The following is a 21,158-nucleotide window of genomic DNA, read 5'->3' as shown; positions in this document are numbered from 1 at the left end:
CAATCTTCAAGAAGTTCACCTGACATTAGATAATTTTATAAAGTGTTATAACTTGCCTGAGAAATGGCTGTATCAAATAAAGTGCTCTTCACTCATCACTTGGAGTTGAGAACTTTGAGAAAAAAACCTTTATTTAGAGATAACCAAATAAGTCTAGAGAGGGCATGTGGTGCATTCAATCCTTAAATTTGAAGTGAAACAGCAGGAAGCATTTTATTGTGCCTGTTCACTTTTAAACCCCTGAAGGGAGATTAGCAACATAGTAAATACACATCAAAAAAATCCACTAAGTAACCGTTACAGGGGACAAGTACTTAAAGTTTCGTTATGACATAAAGTAGCTTTGAAGTTGTCTCTAGTTGGCATCAGGTAGCTCTTGGCATAAAAAGCCAAGCGGGACTGGCAGGGCAGCCTGCCACCACCAAACTAAAGGAAAGGAGCATCCGTCAGTTGGGAAAACAAATGCTTGATAAGTAGAATGTCAACTCCGCACTGTTGAAAGCATCAAACTCCATCTATTTATAAAAGAGAGGCTATTTTAGAGCCAGTTGCGGGGAGGTGGTGTGGAAATGGAAAGGGTGATCTCCCTGAATGTCTGTCATGATTACACATAAAACCTTCCTACAAAGTCAGATGCGATCTGTTTGGTACTTTGGACTGTTAACCCTCAGCTATGTGAAGGAGTGTCTGCAGTCACAGCGCTGTGTTTCTACCTGTTTTTATGATGCCCATCACCATGGAGCCAGGCAATCAAGGAAGACATAACCAGGATCATCAACAGGTCAATAGAGAAGATGCATTTGACCATCTAAGCCAGAGAGTGAGACACGTACCGCCATCTGCTCCTTTGTTCTTTGCCAAAAGGAGTCAGGGCAGAGAAGTAAACATGTTCAACGTTACAGTCGCTGTCAACGTTCTATGCCTTTCTCAGTTGATGAAGCTGCAGGCCATCGTCACTTTGAATCTTGTCAGCAAGGATGGCAGGGGAAGAACAGCAGCGTGGCCTTTCCCTTCCCAGCTGCAGCGAGCGGGGAAAGCAGTTCTCCCACGGAGCTGGCACATTGGGTGATAAGTCAGATCCCAGCTTGGCTCCTCTAGGTTTGGATGCCTACTGCACAGTAAGGGCCTTCTGTAATATATTTAGATGCATATTGACCTTATTTTCTTGCCACTGTCACGAGAGTATGTTGTTTTGGAGAGTTTGGGGAGTAGAGGTGCCACCTCCCTCCAATGCAGTGTCACCGTCAGTGCTGGGGATGGTATTTCCAAGCCTTCAGTTTATATTGGAATGTTAAAACATGAGGCTAAAGAAATGGAATATTTGGATATAATTTATCACCCTTTAGACATCAAAACCAAGTAATGACTATTTTTTTCTTAAACCATTTGCTAGCCAACTTCTTCAAAACAACAAATATTTCTGATATAAAAGTAATTCTTCAGAATAGAAATCCACAGACATTTTGAACTGAAACAACACCGCACCTCTCTTCTTGGACAAAGACACCCTTATAATAATGAATTTTAAATGGCCATCACCTCCACACTTGTAAACAGACTTTCTTTTAAGGTTCATGACTGAGCCTGCCATAGTTTTAGAGGCAGTGTCTCATGCTTTCTTAATCCATTGAAATACAGTTAAGAAACATCTTTTAAAAGGGGTTACTTTCCCTATGATTTTTTATTCTTCCAATACAATAACCTATAGATAATGTTAAAATTCAGTTCTCTTCCTCACCCTGAATTCTTAAATATTCAAAATGATAATCATTTATGTTTGGAGTATGCCAGTCATTGTGGTACAACAAAAACTGTCAAGATCTATATTTTCATAATATCTTTGGACTAGGAAACAAGAGACACATGTATCGAATATGCAGTTGACACCAAAATGGGATGAACAGTTGCAACACTATAATTCAATGATAACAGATTTGAAAGGAACCACAGAGTTCAGTTCCTACTCAATTCCTTCATTTCCCCCATGAGACAAGGGAAAAAGTTTAAAATAAATTGGCCAACATCACACAATTAGTCTTCTGACTTTGGTCCAGTACTTCCCATAATATCAAGTACATGGCAGAACAAGATCTTAATATAGATGCATTAACTCCTAATTTGACATTTAAATCTCAGCTCATTACTTTCCCCATCATCTCCCTTGTTGCTCTCAAACTGCAGACTCCGTTTTATTTGTCTTCATAGCTCTTACCAGGATGTACATTTTACACGTATCCAGTTGCCTGTGCATTATCTATCTCCCCCACTGGAAAAGTGCCATGGGAGCAAGAACCGTGACTTCCTTGTCCCCTTCTATAGTCCCACCACTGAGAAGAATGCCTGGCACATAATTGGCACTCAGCAAACAGCTGAAAAATTGATTACGCTATTAACGTTTGAGATTTCAGGCAGCAGGCTTACACCTCACTGATACTGGAAATCACACATACAGCAGTCCCTTATGAGTACCCCCAGACTAGTATCATCTAGTGGTTTCAAGTCCAGCCTTTTGTCCATACCAACCTCAACTCGACTGCAATCAAGCTTCTGCCCCTGCCACTCCACTCAAACTCACAAGTTTCCCAAAACATTCCAATTTTTACTATCCAGTAGCTTTTTCTCTTCCTCATTCTCGGTTGCTCTCCTTCTCATGGCATCTGACATATCTCACCACGGAAGCCAGAGTCCTTCTGGGCCTTGGCCTGTCTCCTCTCTGACTGGCCGCTGCTCTGATTCTCTCCACGTGACTCTGACCCTCAGAGACCGTTTCTCTCGGAATCATTCTCCCCCTCTGTGTAGATAACTCTCAATCTCAATCTCCAGCTTTATCTTCTCTTTTCAGCTCTGGGGCCGTATCTCCAAACTTCTGCAAGACACTTCTTCTTCCATGTACTGCTAATTCCTTGAACTTATCAAGGCTAAATCTGCTGATAGTTCACACTTATTTTTAGTGAAATACATCTTTTCCTTCCAAACAGAGTAAAGGAACCCTTCATTATACTTCTTTGGATCTGTATATCAACAAGCAAGCTCAGTGCCTTGGATTTTCCAGGTGCTTAATAAATATCTCTACTTGAGAGGTAGCAAGTGTAGTGCCCAACGGCAGAACACTGGGGTTGAACAGACTCCAAACTCCACCAATAAATTATATGTCCTTGAGAAATGAGTTAACTTCTCTTGCGTCTCAGTTTTCTTATCCATAAAATGAGAATAATATGTGCTTCACGGTACTTTTTAAAGAGTTAAATTTGATAATGTATATTGCAGACTTCATGCAGAGCCCAGCATAGAAAATGTGCTCAATAACTGATATTTTCTTTTCCACTTATATTTGTAAATGAGTTTTATTTACAGTACTTTGTGTATTCATTGAACAAATATTTATTAAATGTCTTCTCTGTATTAGGCCCTGTTCTAGGCATTTAGGATACAGCAGTAAACCAAACAGAAAGAAGACACTTCCTCAGGGAGCTTTACAGTCTATGGATAACAAGCTTATTTCTATTTCTTAATGAATGGGTGAATGAACTAAAGCTGTCATTACATATTGCCCTAAACACTGTGTCAAAGTATCATCATATGAGAAAGAAATGAGTGGATTTGCCTATTAGGCTATAGTAGATCCTTCTCAAAGTATCAAAACACTTATTATGAAGCCATCATCACATAATGCCTTGCTTGCTATGATATAAAGCAACATAAACTAAAATTAACTTTCCCTTTAAGAAAGAAGAGACAGAAAAACTTTTTTTTTTTTTTGCTTTTTCTACCTGCAATTCTGCATTTTAATAAGATGCTGTAAGAAGCCAATTAAATTTAGCACATACGAAAAGATATTAAAAGGTCAAACTCTCATATATAAAGATACTTTCAAGTAAGTCTTCACCATTGAAAAAGAAGAAATATTACCCCCAATGTATTTTTCCAGTATTAAGAAAAAAAAAAAAACTTTTGTGCAGTTGTGATCATTTTTATATTGTCTAAAATTTATTTAATGGCACTAGTGTAATAGAGAAAAATTTAAGTGCCATTGAACATGTAAAGCAGTGAAAATAACAAAACAGCAAAAAAGTTACGGTGTTAAATTAGATACTCTTTTCAAAAAAACTGCTTTTGGGCTTGCACCTTTCCCCATAGTAGCCTTAGGGATACAGGTTGCTTTCATGGAGATCTTTCTTTAATTTCTGACTAGTTAAGCCATGTAAATTAGTAGGACTCCTGTTTATAAATTGAGGAAGTGGCTAAGCCTTAGAAATAAGTGACTCTAGTTGTTCCAATGCCATAGAACTTCCACCTTCTCTGATCTGTGCTTTCCTGTATATTAGCTTGATTCTAACTAGGGACTGACTTCTTCTATCAGCATGAAACATAGCAAGACTTCTCCATTTTTACATTCTGTTACACTCACCATCAGTAAGTAACTAACACATGCCCTCACTAGTCCCATGCACAAAAATCTGAGAAAAGATCTCTGATGGCCCAATTTAAAACAGGTGCCCATTGTAAGACCAATCAACTGAAGCCAGATGGGTGGGATGTACAGGAAAATGCAACTCTGGGCCTGACCACAGGTTTGAAGTGAGGGAGAAGTTCCTGTAAGAATGATGATGCTCCTAGAAGAAGTAAAGGTACAGGGTGGTTTTAATTAATAGTTATCTATTAGAGTAGGAATGTGCTGATAATATTGTGCCAAGAAAGAATTACATAATATTTCTACTTGGGAGAGGCATATATTGGTGCTTTGACCTGGCATGCCTGCCATTGCAGATCATGACCCCATCTTACTCCAAGGTGTTCTCATGAGGGTGTCTGTCACAATTAACACCCTTTCCCCCCACCCGCTGGACTCCAGAGAAGGGCATCTGACATAGAGCTAGCCAAGCATAGTGCCAAATTCCACTTGAACACCAATTGTTGCACAGGTGAGCACGTGCCCAAAGGAGGGCCAATCACATTCCTTCTAGAATGGAAATATGAATTTGGAATGTGAAAGTTTGCTTTCCACTGTGATAGATAAACTGAAAGGGTAAGAACCTGGGGTTGCCTTCTCCTGGTGCACAGTAGAGGCCCATCTTCAATGAGAGAGAACAAGGACAACACAGAGGGAAGCAAAGCTGACAGACAGGGAGAGTGAAAGATGAAGAAGAGAAGAAAATTACACTTAAACCCTTGGAGCTAGCGATGACTGAGGCCAGAGCAATCTTGCTCCACCCGCCTTTCCCCAGTTCTGTGAACCAGAGCATTCCCTATTTTGCTTGAGCTTACTCTGAGCCTGGATTCAATCTTCCGCATCAGAAAGACTCACAAAACACCATCTATTCTGATTGTCTTAATAATCAAATCAATTAAACCTTTGACTTTCAATCTATGCTTCAGCGAGAAGCTATCCTGCAAAGGACAAAAAGCTTAGAATGAGCCAAGAATCAATGTATAGAGAGGGAATCTATATACAGAAAGCTAATTTAAGCAACATATCCTTTTCCTTGAGATAAACATTTGTGTAGAGTCCAATGGGCCTCCTTTGCGCTATGCTCACATGTCTACCATAGCACCTACAACACCAGATTGCATGTATTTATTTTCTTCTTTGTCTTCCACTACTGGACTTTAAATCTCTTGAAGGTAAGACACACTTTATCTTTGTATCATGACTGCCTAGCATGCTGCTAGACAGTAAGTGCTTGTAGAAGGAGAGTAGAAAGGAAATAAAATGGAGAGAGAAAAGATATTGTATTTGCTATGTCCCAGGCACTCTGCTAAGTGATTTTATGATTTCTACTGAGAATATTGACTTTGGCACTAAGACGATGAAAACGCTTTAGCATACTTTATGTTATAGTACTTAATAGTTTGCAGAATACTTCCACAGACAGTATCCGGCTTGCAATTCTTTGCAACCCAGTGAGGTAGATAGGAAAATATTAATATTTCATAATTCATGTTAAAAAAATGCCTTAAGATAAAAGACTATCCTTAGTTAACGATATTGGTAAATCACAATAAGAATCCAGGTCTCATGACTACATACCTGTGTGTGTTCTACTATAGAAAGAATATCTAATATCATTACAAATTAGCTGAAAAGAATCTATGAATTACCCTGGTAATGATTTCATCAGTGCCCCTTACTTCCCATTTCTCAGGCATTTTCAAGCTTTAATTTCTGCATTAAAATTCTCCCCCTCCAATTCCCTCCCTTACCTTGTTCTCTTAATAAATGTACTTAATGGAATGAAACTAAGTGTCATGACTTGTACCTACTGGAAGATTTTGCTTGCAAATAGGAAGCTATAGAAGATCCCCTAAAATTAATGCCTGCTGCTTCTAAATAACAGACAATGAACCACGATAGAGGCAACATCCTTTCCCATAGTTCAAAGGAAATCCTTCCTTGATATTCCTGCCAGGGCAGGCTGGCTCCGATTTCAACAGAGCAATATCCGGGCTCGTTCTGACCTCGCTACACTGAGTCGGAGAGGGATTTCACCCCTCTCCCCCATTACTGCCCTCAACCGACTTCCATCCGGACGTAGCTTACGTCGTAAGCACCATAAAAACCCCATGTATACATGCACATCGTACACACGCACACTCTCGCTCACCTAGACACACATTTAGGGAAACAGAAGAATAGATTCTTGATTTACACAGTTTTAGGATGAAAAATGACATTCTGTAAAAGAGTGGGTGAATAGATTTTATTTCTTAATGATAATTTTTAGAGTCTTTATATAGCTGTAATGATTTAGTCTAAATATTTTGTTCAGGGCAGAACAAAGAGAGGTGACAATTGGGGAATCCTACAATAATTTTAGAAGAGCTATATTCATTTTTCTCTCAAGCCTGTAAAAGAGTGGGAATCCCACTTAAGTCTGCCAGGAAAAGAAAGCTTAAGTGTAAATTCTGGAACAACTAATTGTCTTACCCTTAGATAAAGAACATGCAGACTGCTACTGCATATTAATCAAGGAATGTTACCTGAGTCCTCACTACATGTCAGGCCCTGTGTCCGGGCCTGGAATTACCCAGGCGAACACCAAACATCTCCTTGACTGCTGGGTATCATTCAGTAATTCATTCAACAAATATTCATCGAACATCGAGTATGTTACAGGCACTACATGCCAAGAAAGCAGGTAAAAATGACACAAAGTCCATGACTTTGTGGAACTTACAAAAACAGACAATAAACAGAAAATAAACAAATGCATTTTAGAATAGACTGTATTCAGAAACTTGTGAGGGCTTTGAAGAAAATAAAACCAATTAAGGGTGTAGAAACTCACCGAATTGTTGGGGAGAGGATTGATTCTACTTTAGATAGAGTGATCAGTGGGAACCTCTTAATGGGCCATATATGAGTTGTGGCCCGAAAATATGAAAAACCAAGTCATATGGAGATGTGGAAGAAAAATGTCATAGGCAGCGGCTCCTGCTTGGGGGGTGACATGGCGGAAGTGAATGGAGCAAGGAGAAGAGCAGAAGGGGATGAAGTTGGAGAGGTGAGGAGGGTCTGAGTAGGCAGCAGGACTATTGAGAACTTTGGATTTTATTCTAAGTGGATGCAAGGCCATTTGGGGAGTTTAAGCAAAATGGCACATTTGGAAATGCTCACTGGAGGTACTTTATAAAGAATATCTTCAGGTTGTGGAATAGAAGCAGAAGTAGCAGTTATAAGGCCCTGCAGTAATCGAAGTGAGAGGGAACACTGGCTATACTTAGAGACAGCGATGGAGAGCATGAGCATAACACTAACCCAGACACCAAGAACAGCGCAGGCTGTTGCACTGCTTTACATTTATCAAGTTATTTTGACTGTTACATTTAATATTTGAACTATTTAATAACAACCCTATGAGATAGGTGCCAAACAGACTCATACATATACACACATACATACATAAACACCACACCACACACACACACACACACACACACACACACACACACACACACACACACACTCCGTTTCACAGCTAAGGAGAACAATGCAGAGTGAATGTAAATAGTTTACTCAAGACTACACAGATAATAACTGATAAGGGGAAAACATGTTTAAGAGGGAAATCAAGAGCTCCTTTTCAGACAAGTTAAATTTGAGATGCTAGTTTTATATCAAAATAAAAATGTTGAGTTCATCATTATATGTACATATTATGCATATCCAGGGTTCAAGTGTAAGAAGACTGGACTGGAGATACAGATTTTTAAGTTTTTATCCTGTATTTCCTGTATGTATTCTATTTCTTCATCAACTATGGCTATTATATTAGTGAGACATGATGAAGAAAAGTTCTTACAAGAAGATATTTTGTAATTGTGGAAGGTATTATCCATTCCTAAGTCCTAATGTGATGACATTGCTTGGATATTGGTTTAAACAAACAACTTTAAGAAGGTATATTGGGGAATATGAGAGAAATGTATCACTTGGTATTAGGTTATGCTAAGGAATCTTTTTTATTTCAAGAGTGTATACTCACACTAGGGCTGTACATGGGAATCCTGCAATTTATGCATTTTATGTTCTAAAATGAACAAACAAAAAAGAGTCCCAATTAACATGGATGAATCTAACCCGTGAAATGGTGGGTAACAGAAATCAGATGCAAAAGTGCTCACAAGTTATGATTCAATTTTTCTGAAGTTCAACAACAGGCAAAACTAATCAATGATGACAAGACCAAATAGTTGTTCCTTCTGGGGAAATAAAGATGACTTGAGAGCACACATTTTAAAATATTGTGGTAGCATATATACAACATAACATTTGTACTTGCAAGTACATGCAACCAATTCAGCGCTGTTAATTACCTCCACAATGTTGTGTTACCATCGCCACCATCCATTGCCAGAACTTTCTCATCACCCCAAACAGAAACTCTGTACCATTAAGCCTTTTTGTCTCCCAGACTACACCCAGAGCCTACCAACTAGCTTTATTTTTTTCTGGACCCCACAAACTGGCAGCAAAAGTTGGACCACAGTGAAATTATCAGTGAGTGTTGGGAGGAGGTGAGCAAGGTGTAAAGTGTCCCCTCACCATTAGCACTTCCTGAATGAGTCAATAAAATTTAATAATATTTTGCTGTCAGGCTGCCATGAGCAGAAGTCAGTTCTTGGAACTGGAGAGAAGGGAAGGCAGGGCCGAGATCATTTCTCTGTTTTTAAGGGGCATCACCCAGGGATTTGCTGAACTTCACAGACAGGTTGACATTTGGGGATTTTCCAAGCAGATGATACACTTCTCTCTCTACCTGGCTGGTAGACAGGTGGCCTGAACCCCCAGCTGTAGCAGGCACAGAGCACCACACACCTGACAGGGGTGCTGGGCTAGGTAGGTAGGTGTATTTTCATTTTAAAACTAGCCACTTCAATTTTTGTTGTTTTCTTCCATCATCTTTTCTTCCTTGGGAAGTATTTGCTGCTCCTCCACCCTAATTTTTAGAGGTGTAGACTTACTTACATCATTGATTATCAGCACTTATTTTTTCTAACACATGCAATTAAGACTGAAAAATTCTCTCTCAACTTGGCTCTGGCTTTGTTTTGGTTTACTGGGACTTCTATGAAAAATACTGCAGGCTGGTTGGCTTAAACAACAGGAATTTATTATCTCACAGTTCTGGAGGTTGGACATCGAAAATAAGGTATGGCAGGTTGTGCTTTCTCAGAGGTCCGTGGTTTTCTGATGGTGGTTTGCGTGCCCCTGTCACATGGTGATCTGTCTTCTTTGGTCTCCTCCTGGGGCTTTACTTTCATGTCCAAATTTCCTTTGTGCATAAGTACTCCAGTCATAATCAAAGGCCTCTCTGATTTAATTTGGCCCCATCTTAATAGACTCTCTGAAGACCCTACTCACAAATGACTTGGAAAGGTCTTGTAGGGGACACCTTTCAATTATCAACAGGCTGAATACTGTGTGATATATGATCTTCTAAAAAAAATTATCTTTTAGTGGATATGTCCTAGCCTGAGTATCCTGAAAGCAGAGCCTGAAGATGAACTTTCTATTTGGGGATAATTTTAGATTTACAGAAAAATGGCAACTGAGAGAATATAAAATGCTGTTTAAGTTCTTTGCAGAGATGAAGAGACAAAAGATTTAGAATCTAAGCTTGGGGGGGAATTTGGGGTTCCAAAATGTGATGCGGGCAGTATATGTTCGAGTCTTGGCAGCAGCCAAAATGGACTATTTTGTGGCCAAGAGAGTGGTCTGTGAGGACTCTGAAGTTGGGACAAATGCTAAGTTGGAAGGAGGGTGCTGAACTATCTGTGTAAACCAAGGAGGCAGGACAAACACCCATAGGGGCTCTGTGTGGCGTGTCCATATTTCTCTTGGAAGGACTGGTCTTGACTCCTTCCTTGGGTAATTGCTGTTGTTGAGCTCCTTGCTGTTTCTGCTGAATGTGCTTGTATTTTGCTTTCTTGAGTTTCGCTCTATGGTTCTTGAACCAAACCTGCAGCACTGTTGGATGTATACCCATTTTAAAGGCCATTTCTTTCTGAAGACCAGGGTTTGGGTACGGGTTCTTATTGAACAAGATCTTCAAATCTTCTATTTGTTTTTCAGTGAATGTAGTTCATTTCCTTTGTGGATGCCTCTGGTGCTTGCCTTTACAATGCCAAGCTCTGGCAGACAACACCTCGATCGAGTGGTTAACATCTCAAAAGAGTGGATTAAAAGATCATGGCTTTTTGAGGAACTTAATATATCCAAACCAGTACAGGGGGTATGGGATGTTTTGGATGGTTCTTCTTTACTCTAATTTTTATTCTTATTCTTTTTTTGTGTGTGGTAATGACAATGTTCAAAAACTGTGGTGATGAATGCGCAACTATATAATGTACTGTGAACAATTGATTGTACACTGTGGATGACTGTACGGTTTGTGAATATCTCAAAAAAATTGAATTTAAAAAATCCTGCTGTAGATAATAAAGACATATTTCTAAAAAAAAAAAAAAAAAAAAAAAAAAAGTCATATCACTAGCCTCAGTGGCAGGAGGATACCTGTCATGGCACACCTCCTGATGTGATGGGAGAGGAGCACTGATAGCCAATATGCTTGGTTTCTTAACCTCATCAGCTTTCTCTGGGCAACCATTACATGATTTATTTGATGCCTTGATGCTCTCAGAGGAAATTGCTTATTAATAACGATCATCTTTGTAAAGAACACCTAAATGAAGGAAAAATGTCCTTGTGCTGGAAGAAGGGTATGTATATACCAGTCCCTAACCCAAGGGCTTGGGACTGCAGTTGAGATACAGATTTTGAAGCCATCAGACTGTAAATGATGTGTAAATGTCAAGGGACTGAATAAGATGAATTAAACAGCAAGTTTAGACAGAGGAAAGAGGAGTTACAAGGACTGAGCTTGGAGCACAGCCACATTGAGAGGTCAGGAAAAGAAAGACAATCCAGCCAAAGAGCATAAGAAGGAATGGCCAGTGACATGGGAGAAAATGGAGAAAGTACATAAAAAGAATGAGGGTCTCATCTCTAACTAAGCCAACTTGGCAGGTGAAATCACTGCCCTCCCCACTATGTGGGATCTGACACCCAGGGGTGTAAATCTCCCTGGCAACGTGGAATATGACTCCCGGGAGGAATCTAGACTCGGCATCATGGGATGGAGAACATTTTCTTGACCAAAAAGGGGAAGTGAAATGGAATGAAATAAAGTTTCATTGGCTGAGAGATTCCAAAAGGAGCCAAGAGGTCACTCTGGTGGGCACTCTTATGCACAATATAGATAACTCTTTTAGGTTTTAATGAATTGAAATAGCTAGTAGTAAATACCTGAAACTATCAAACTACAACCTAGTAGCCTTGAATCCTGAAAATGATTGTGTAACAATGGAGCTTACAAGGGGTGACAGTGTGATTGTGAAAGCCATGCAGATCGCACTCCCCTTTATCCAGTGTATGGATGGATGAGTAGAAAAACAGGGGCAAAAAAACAAACAAACAAAAACAAAACAAAACAAAACAAAAACTGAAGGAAAAATAGGGCGGGTGGGACAATTTAGGTGTTTTGTTTTTACTCAACTTTTTTTTCTTACTTTCACTTTTTTCTGGTACAAGGAAAATGTTAAAAAAAAATAGATTGGGGTGATGAATGAACAACTATATGATGGCAATGTGATCAATGGATTATACACTTTGGATGATTGTATGGTATGTGAATAAATCAATAAAAAAATAAAATTAAAAAAAAAAATTCTAAAAAAAATAGTGAGGATGATGTAGGAAAATGTCCCCATATTTTTGTAATGCATGCTGCAGTCTTTATAGGAAAAGTATCACAATATCTGCAACTTACTTTCAAATGGTTCAGCCAAAAATAAACGATAAAAATATAATTGTATATAGATAAAGCAAATAAGGCAAAGTGTGTTAAAAAAAAATCATTGAATCTAGTTGGAAAGTGTATGGAAATTCATTGTACTATTCCTTAAACTATTTTTGTGCTTCTTACATTTTCATAATAAAACATTGGGCAGGAAAAAGAAGGGTGCTAGTGACCAGTGCTAAAATGTACCCAAGAAATCCAGAAGTTAGGGCTAGGTACTGGATTTCTAGAATTTGGGATTTGGACATTTGGATCTGGTGAAGATGGAAGACAAAAATCCTAACCGGAGTTATTTAAATAAAAAATGGAAGGTGAGGGAGATATGAGGAGATTTTCTCTAAAGGAGAGCTAGGAAATTGGTCAAGGGCTAAAATAATGTACTAAGGGACCTAATAGAGTGAAGGAAATTGCATAAGAATAGGAGGATTCAAGACTTCAAAGGAGCCAATGTTTCCACTATGTCTGAAAGGACTAGGAGGCTTTTACCAGAGTGAGAAAAAGGTAAAGGAATTCCAGGCAAGGAGAACAACCTGTACAAAGGCATGAAGTTCTGAGAAAAGTGTGATGCTATGTTTTGTTTGAACATCTATAGTTTGGCTAGGACTGAAGCTGGAAAGATGAGTAGAAGTCACATCACAAGACAGCCAAAGATCATCAAAGAAGGAGATGACATGAGAAACCTGAGTCCTGGTTAAAATGCAGAATTACAGGGTCCACCCAAGATCTGTTAAATCACAATCCCTAGGCTGGTACTCAATCTGGAAACGGGAGGAGGAACTGTGTGTGTGAGAGAGAGAGAGGAGGAGGACGAGGAGGAGGAGGGGGAGGAGGAGGAGGAGAGAGGAAGAGAAAGAGTGTGTGTTATGTATATGTGGATGTGTCTTCTCCCACCCCACCCCATCATCACATGTCCTTTCTTCTCTGCCTGTCCATATAGCCAGGCCTCATTCTTGTCTTTCTCTCCTGTCTCCCTTACCTGCTTCCTCATAGCTTCTGCTCCCCAGATCTTTGGTTTGCTCGTAGGTTTGTCTTGCAAGGCATTGACTCCCACCAAGGCCTTTGATCTCAAACATCCACCACAAACTGTCATCTCCATCTAGATAGCTCTACATCATTTAATTCATGTTGCAGAGAGAGGGACAGAAAAACAGAGGAAAAGGGGAAGAAGAGATACCCCAATATTGGTCAGGAGTCTACTTTTGGCTCAATAAGCAGTGGCTAGAGTCATGTCACATGTGCATAGGGGCAGGCTGTCTAGACCAGAGCCACTTGAAATGCCCATCTGCAATGAGATAAGGAGCTTTTGCAAGAATATAAATAAATGCACTGCTTCTGTGTTGAAGTCTTGTTGGGGAAAAAAAGTCAGTTGTACTAAATAGCATTCTTAGGGATGCAGTTAATTTACATTGTGACAAAGACTCCTTATCTTATCAAGGACTGGTAAAAACAGCTCCAAGACCTCCATTTGAATTGCATTGCTCTAAAAAGAGTTGCAGATACACAAACAATTAAAATATGGAAGATGCAATATATTGACATCAGTGATCAGAAATTACCAAAAATGTCCATTGAGCAAACCCATGAGAAAAGCACAAAAGTGAAAGATATAGCCTTAATCTCTGTGATGGTTAAGTTCATGTGTCAGCTCAGTTTGATTATAGTGTCCAGTTGTTTGGTCAAGCAAGCAGTGCCTGACTGTTAAATCATCAGTAATTTGATTGCCTCTATGGCTGATAACCATCTACAATCAACTAAAGAGAGTGCCTTCAGCAATGAGAGAAGTCTCATCCAATCAGCTGAAGGCTTTAAAGGGCGAGCTGAGGATTTTGGCAGTCAGAAGGGTGAGTTTCCATCTCTAGATCAGCCAGCCGGCTTCTCATAGGGAATTCATTGAAAACCTTCATCCGAGTTCCCAGCTTGTGGCCTGCCCTACAGAATTCAGAATTGCCCATCCCAGTCACATGAGCCAATTCTTTTAATAAATCTCATAATAGTCACGTTATATCCTATCAATTCTGTTTCCCTAATACAATCCCCAAGCATCACAACATATTTCTGATGATAATGAAAAATTAGCTTAATATTTAATTTATCACTGAAAAGAACTCAGACTACTAGCAAATGAGAGGTATGCTATTATAAAGAAGGGAGGGTGAACTCCAAGGGCACTAGGGATATACTTTTCTAGCCTACATTTATTCCTATCCAGGGGGTACAGTCACCAGAGTGACCCAGGAAGCATAAAAGTCAGAGAACATTTTTTAAAGACTCTCTTCAAGGATGTTAGGAGGTGTGAAATACACACCTTGAGCAAAATAAATGTATGCACCTCAAGAAGGTAATAAATCACTTGTAGTTTCACTGTTGCCAGTCACTGGTTCTTGAAGGGCAAACTGTACTTGATTCTTGACTTGTTCTTTGCTTCACTGATTATCAACTTTTCTCAGAAGTTACAAAGTTTTCGGTGTTGACAACTCAGATTTTAAGGAAAAAGTTCCATAATGTTTTTAAGCTAGCATCTCATGGATGTATGGGTGTGCAGTTCAATTCCACACATCTCAATTGAACACCCACTATGTGGGGTAACTGTTTCCTCTAAGCTCTGGAGGAAGCACAGAGAAGAATAAAATGTCATCAAGGAGCTCATAGCCCCTGGGGGAGACCAGTGTGTGTACACATAACTATAATTAAGATAGACTGCAATTAGTGCAGTAATTGGGCAAAAAAAAGGGAATGATTGATTCTGACTATGGGAATACAAGGAGATTTCACAGAAAAGTCGGCCCTTGAAAGGTAAATAGAATTTCAAGAGGCAGGGAAAGGAGAATTAAAGAACATCCCAGGCAGAGGAAACATTGGAACTCAGACTTGAAAGAATGTGGCTCATTCAGGAAACTTCAAGTAATCCACCAACATTTGTCCATAAAATGTTGTGGGTTTTTTGTTTTGTTTTGTTTTGTTTTGGTGGTGGTGGTGATGGTGGGGATGTTTTGACAGAGTGATTGGAGCATGCAGGCCTACAAATGCAAATTGTGTTCACGGAATCGTGAAAAGCCCAAGGCTATTAGATCACAGGGCTTGTGTCTCTGAGGCTGGAATGTAGACTAGGGCCATATTATGAAAGGCTTTCAATGTCATGCTGAGGAACTTAGAGCAAAGAAGTAGTCATATAAGATTCATGGTGTTGTAAAACAGTCTTTGGGGGAGACTGTAACACAGTTTGAATTTATTCATTCCCCCTTCCCTTAGACAGAACATTCTTCCCTGCTCCATTGTGTTGGCCTCAGTATGTGATCTGATTGGCCAATGGAGTGAAATGTGAGCAGACATGCTCTTTATCACCTCCTAGCTGAAACTTTTAGAGTAATCACAGGTCTCAACCAGCCTAATAATTCCTGTACCCCCTGCCTTGCACAGGGGCTGCTGCTTTAGCCTGAATCTCGGAACAGGAAGAATTGTGGGGCAAACATCAACATGGATAACCATAGCCTGGAGGAGGTCCATAAACTGCCTGGCTGCCACCAGTGCAGATAAGCTAAAAAAAAAAAAAAAAACCAAACCACTGTTGTAATCCACCGAGATGTCAAGGTTGTTTGTTATACAGTTTATAATGCAATAAAAGCTGACTAATTCACTGTTTTAAAATTATAAAACTAAGACACTTTTATTATTGAAAATACAAAAAAAAATTTGATTTTCTTTATAATTAAAATTACCCATAATCACAATCTACAGAGATAATTACAGATAATATTTTGGTAATTGCCTTCTATATATGCATATACATTTTAAATGAAATTATGATTGTACTGAATATTCAAAGTAAATTTCCATGCATTAAAAATTATTCTAAAACTTAGTGTTTACAAATTCTATAATTTATTTTATTCTAATTTAAAAGCTTATGTATTTCTTATAGAAGATTTAGGAAAAAAAAGGAAAACACAGTCAAAATTGTCTTACCTAGAAATAAGCAAAATGGAAATTCTTATAGGTTTTCTTTTTTATATACATGGAATTATTCTTATAAATATTAGTTATACTTATGCTATTCTATATCTTATCAGTTTCATATTATTTCATCAGATAATAAAGATATAGTATTTTTTATTCATTTACATATTTTTCTATATCATCTTTGATTTTGCTTATTTTAATTTCTGACATAATATATATTCTGTGTATAACTCTCTCCTTCATCTCCACCCCCTCCACCCCACCCCCCACCCCCCCTCAGAAATAGAAAATTGCCAAGAAGCAAATCAAAACTCACCTCTAATCTTACCATCCAAATATCCCACTGGGACCATTTTTGTGCATATCATTTCATTATGTTTTTTTCTCATATATATTATTCTGTAAAATGTTATCTTACCAAACATACTGCTTTGTAGTCTATAAATTTCACTTGCAATATCAGGAGCATGTCCTCAAACCAAAAGATATTCTTCTACAACATGCATTTTAATTACCTCATTTTATCACATTGGGTGGATACAACATAATTTATTTCATCTATCCCCAATTTTGGATATGCAGGTTATATCCAAATTTTTTACTAAATCCTGTTCATCCTTCAAGTCTCAGATTAAATGTTACTTTTGAAATTAGCATTCTTTAATACCACACCTTCTAAATGAGGTACCTCATCATATGCCATTATGGCATATTGTACTTGCCAAATTCCCTAGCATTTTTCATAATTTGTAATTAGGTATTTTATCAATGTGGTTGCTTAATGTTTTTTTGTTTATTTCACTATAAATTTCATAAGTGCAGAGATCATGTATGTCCCCTCTACTCGTGCCTAGGATAGTTCTGGGCATTTATTTAGTGTTCCAATAAGTATTTTTGAAATAAGTAACTCTTCAATGATTATTCTTCTGCAAACATCTCTGCACACACCTTTGATCAATTTCCTCTGTAAGAGTATATAAAAATGGAATTTCCAGGAACTGGAAAATGCATTTTAAGCTAATAAGAACAGTTGTCAAATTATGGCAAAAGAAGTTTGCACTAATCTTACCTTTGATTAACAATGTATGAAAAGTATTGCTTTCCCACATTCTCAACTACTATAGTTCAGCTGTAGGTGGGAGCATCTTCTATTCCTGCTATCTGAGGAAGTACATGAAAAAGTATGATTTCCAGCAGACACTGCAACTGGAGCGCTTCCTATATCCTCTAATTAGAGAACTTTATTTGAGGGACCCAGCCAGTAGAGTACTTTATTTGAGGGACTCTACCCACTCTCCCCTGTGTTTTCCAGCAATTCAAATAAGTGAATGGGAAGAATGCCATATTCACACCTATCAAAAAATAAGCTTGTCATCCTTTAAAATCCATAACCGACCAAAAAACATTTGGCAGAACCTGAAAAGAATTTACACAAATGATGAGGCCATTTCTCATTCCTTCTTTAGGGTAGATTGCTCAGCTTTGTTTCTTAGAAGTGTGATTGTCCAAAAACTGCTTTCCTTAATCCAGCTACATTGGCCTTAGAATTAGCAGAAATTCTTTTCATAGTCTGTCAAATGTTGTCTTTTAATCTTAATGTTCAGTGTCCATCTTTTTCCTGTCTTTTCATAAGTACCTAAAGAAAGAATAAAAGAGGCTGGCAACAGTGGAAGACAGTGTGGGGAAACAAAAGATTATCAGTCAAAGAGGAAACAGCTAGAATCATCACCAAAAGAAAAAGATCTAAGGTCTGAACTGGAGTAGTGGTAGTGGGAATGGAAGGAAGAAAGATAAAAAATATAGGACGACAACAACAATAGGATGCCTGGTGTGGGGAAGATGAAAGAGTTAAAGATAAACCAATGCTTTAGATTGGGCATCTTGGGGAGTCAAGACAGTATCAGCCAAAAAATAAATAAAAAAAGGAATAGTACATTTTAAGAAGTAGAATAAGGAGTAGGAGATTTTGAGTTTTACCAAGGATGCTGATTTTGAAGTGACTACCAGGTATCTATACTGAGGACAAACTGGAATTTAGATTGACTCATGGTATGTAGAGTCTGAAGAGAATCAGCCTCATCTTACTTGTGCTCTGGTCTCCCTGAACTCTTCAGAGTTGCCGGAATGTATCATCCTGCTCACACCATCCTGCCTTTGTACACACTGGATTCTAGTCTTACAATTCCCTCCTACTACCTAAGCACTCCCAATGTATTTTACTGATCTAATTTCTACTCAGTCTTAAAAGTTCAATGTGGACATCACCTCCTCCAGGAAGTCCTCCTGTCCTGTGCAGTCAAGGTTAGGAACACACCCCCCCCCACCCATGCGCTCACATGGAGCCCAAGGCTCTCTCTCCTCTATGATACACATCCTCAACAGGGGCAGTGTCACCACCAATGGGGGCAAATTGGCTCTTGGGGGTGAGAAGAAAACATCTTACTTTTTTTATGCATAAAACTCATATATACATATAGCACATAAACAGATATGCAGTACATCAGTGGTGTTAGATTTTCATCAAAGAGGGCCAATTAAGGAGGCAGTAATGAAAAAAATACTATACACAGCACAATATTTTATTATACATAATATATTGCAATGGTCTTTATTTTTCTTCCTCTTTCCACTGTGGTACGTTATGACTTTTTTTTAAGGACAAAACTTCATTTTGTTCATTTTTAAATCTTTACCATCTAATATAGTACATATCCATTATTAGGCCTAAAATAAATGTTTGTTGAATAAATAAGTGAACATTGAAGCCACAGGATGAACAAGCTTTGACAAGAAGGATAAAGAAGGTCAAAGCAAGGGTAGTCAGAAACTTCAGAGACAGAGCTGTGAAAGAGACTGAAGAGCAGCAGGTAGCAAAGAGGTAGACGAGGTATCAGATTAGAAGGCCATGAAATCCTGTAGAAGATAATATTTCCCAGGAAAAGAGGCTTTCAGGGTACTTCATAAAATTTTTTTAAAGAAGATAACAAAGTATGATGATGTTCCATTGAATAAAATAGAGAAACTTCCCTCATTTTAAAAAAAATACAATTTTGGGTCTATTGCCTATCCAAGTATAAAAAAAAGAATCATGCTGTGTTTTTAAAGTTCAACTTCCATGTGAGACCAAGGGAAGAGATGTTTAGTTGGTGCAGGATCTACATTTCCTAAACAATTTAATTTGTACAGTTTGTTCAAATACCATAATTACATGGAACTTTCAATAGGACATGAGACCTGGTAGGTCTGTATAGGTTAGCGTGAAATAGTAACATATCCCAAAGTAATTTGGGCAGAGAATAAAAGTATATATGCAGGGCGCCCCTGAGGAGCTGAGAGAAAATGCAGAGTTGTTGGGCTTCCTCACCTGGATTGTTGCCGATGTTCTCACAAAAATTGAGGACTGGCTGTTTGATGTGCTGAGCCCTCTATCATGGGACTTGCCCTATGAAGCTCATCACTGCAAAGGAGAGGCTAAACCTGCTTATAATTGTGCCTGAGAGCCTCCCCACAAGTACCTGTTTGTTGCTCAGATGTGGCCCTCTCTCTCGAACTAAGCCAACTCGGCAGGTGAACTCACTGCCCTCCCCCCTACATGGGACCTGACTCCTAGGGGTGTAAATCTCCCTGGTAACGCAGGATATGACTCCTGGGGATGAATCTGGACCCGGCATTGTGGGATTGAGAACATCTTCTTGATCATTGACCAAAAGGGGACTGCGAAATGAAACAAAATAATGTTTCAGTGGCTGAGAGATTCCAAATGGAGCCAAGGGGTCACTTGGGTGGGCATTCTTACGCACTATAGAGATAACCTTTTTTAAGTTTTTAATGCACTGGAATAGCTAGAAAGCTAGAAGTAAATACCTGAAACTACCAAACTGCAATCCAGTAGCGTTGACTCTTGAAGACGATTGTATGGCAATGTAGCTTACAAGGGGTGACAGTGTGATTGTGAAAGCCTTGTGGATCACATTCCCTTTATCCAGTGTATGGATGGATGAGTAGAAAAATGGGGACAAAAACTAAATGAAAAATAGAGTGGGATGGGGGGGATAATTTGGGTGTTCTTTTTTACTTTTATTTTTTATTCTTATTTTTACTTTTTCTGGTATAAGGAAAATGTTAAAAAAATAGATTGGGGTGATAAATGCACAACTATATGATGGTACTGTGAACAGTTGATTGTACACCATGGATGATTGTATGATATGTGAATATATCTCAATAAAACTGAATTAAAAAAAAAATCATGAATCTTGACCATACCCTTACACTCTGTGTGTGTATGTGTAAGATCAATTCCAAGTGAACCATAGATCAATACATGAAAAATAAAACAGAGGTTATTAGAAGAAAACTTAGGTCATATCTCCATGACCTTGGAGTAGACAAAGATTTCTTAAACATGACACAAAAAGTGCTAAAGTAAAAGATCATGAAATTGGACTACACTAACATGAAAGATGCCTATTAACAAAATTAACTATCAAGAGTGAAAAAGCAAGTTGCAAAATGGCAGAAGATGTGCAATCTCTATATCCAACCCAGGGCTCGTATCACATATATGTAAAAAAGGCAAATGTGCCAATAGGAAAATGGTCAAAACACTCGCATTGTCCGTTCAACCAGCAGCATGCTTGTTCTGGTGCTGCTTACACCGGTGTATTCACTTCGAAAATTAATGGAATTGAGCACCTAAGATTTGTACATCAAAATGATAGTATCCATGGATGATCCTTGAGGACATTATGTTGAGTGAAGTTAGCCAGAAACAAAAGGACAGATTCTGTATGGTCTCACTAATATGAACAGACATTAATGAACAAACTCTGGGAGTTAAAA

The 21,158-nt window shown here is 38.5% G+C and overlaps 1 pseudogene; it reads right to left on the bottom strand.

Moving 5' to 3' along the window:
* Positions 1-10,112: 10,112 nt before the first annotated feature.
* Positions 10,113-13,432, bottom strand: LOC119511238 (annotated as a pseudogene).
* Between the last annotated feature and the right edge of the window lie 7,726 nt (positions 13,433-21,158).

The sequence above is a fragment of the Choloepus didactylus genome, chromosome 16 (genome assembly GCF_015220235.1).
Source record: "Choloepus didactylus isolate mChoDid1 chromosome 16, mChoDid1.pri, whole genome shotgun sequence".
Classification (NCBI taxonomy): Eukaryota; Metazoa; Chordata; class Mammalia; order Pilosa; family Megalonychidae; genus Choloepus; species Choloepus didactylus.
Note: the sequence above shows the minus strand (reverse complement) of the source record. Positions and strands in the feature narration are given on the sequence as shown.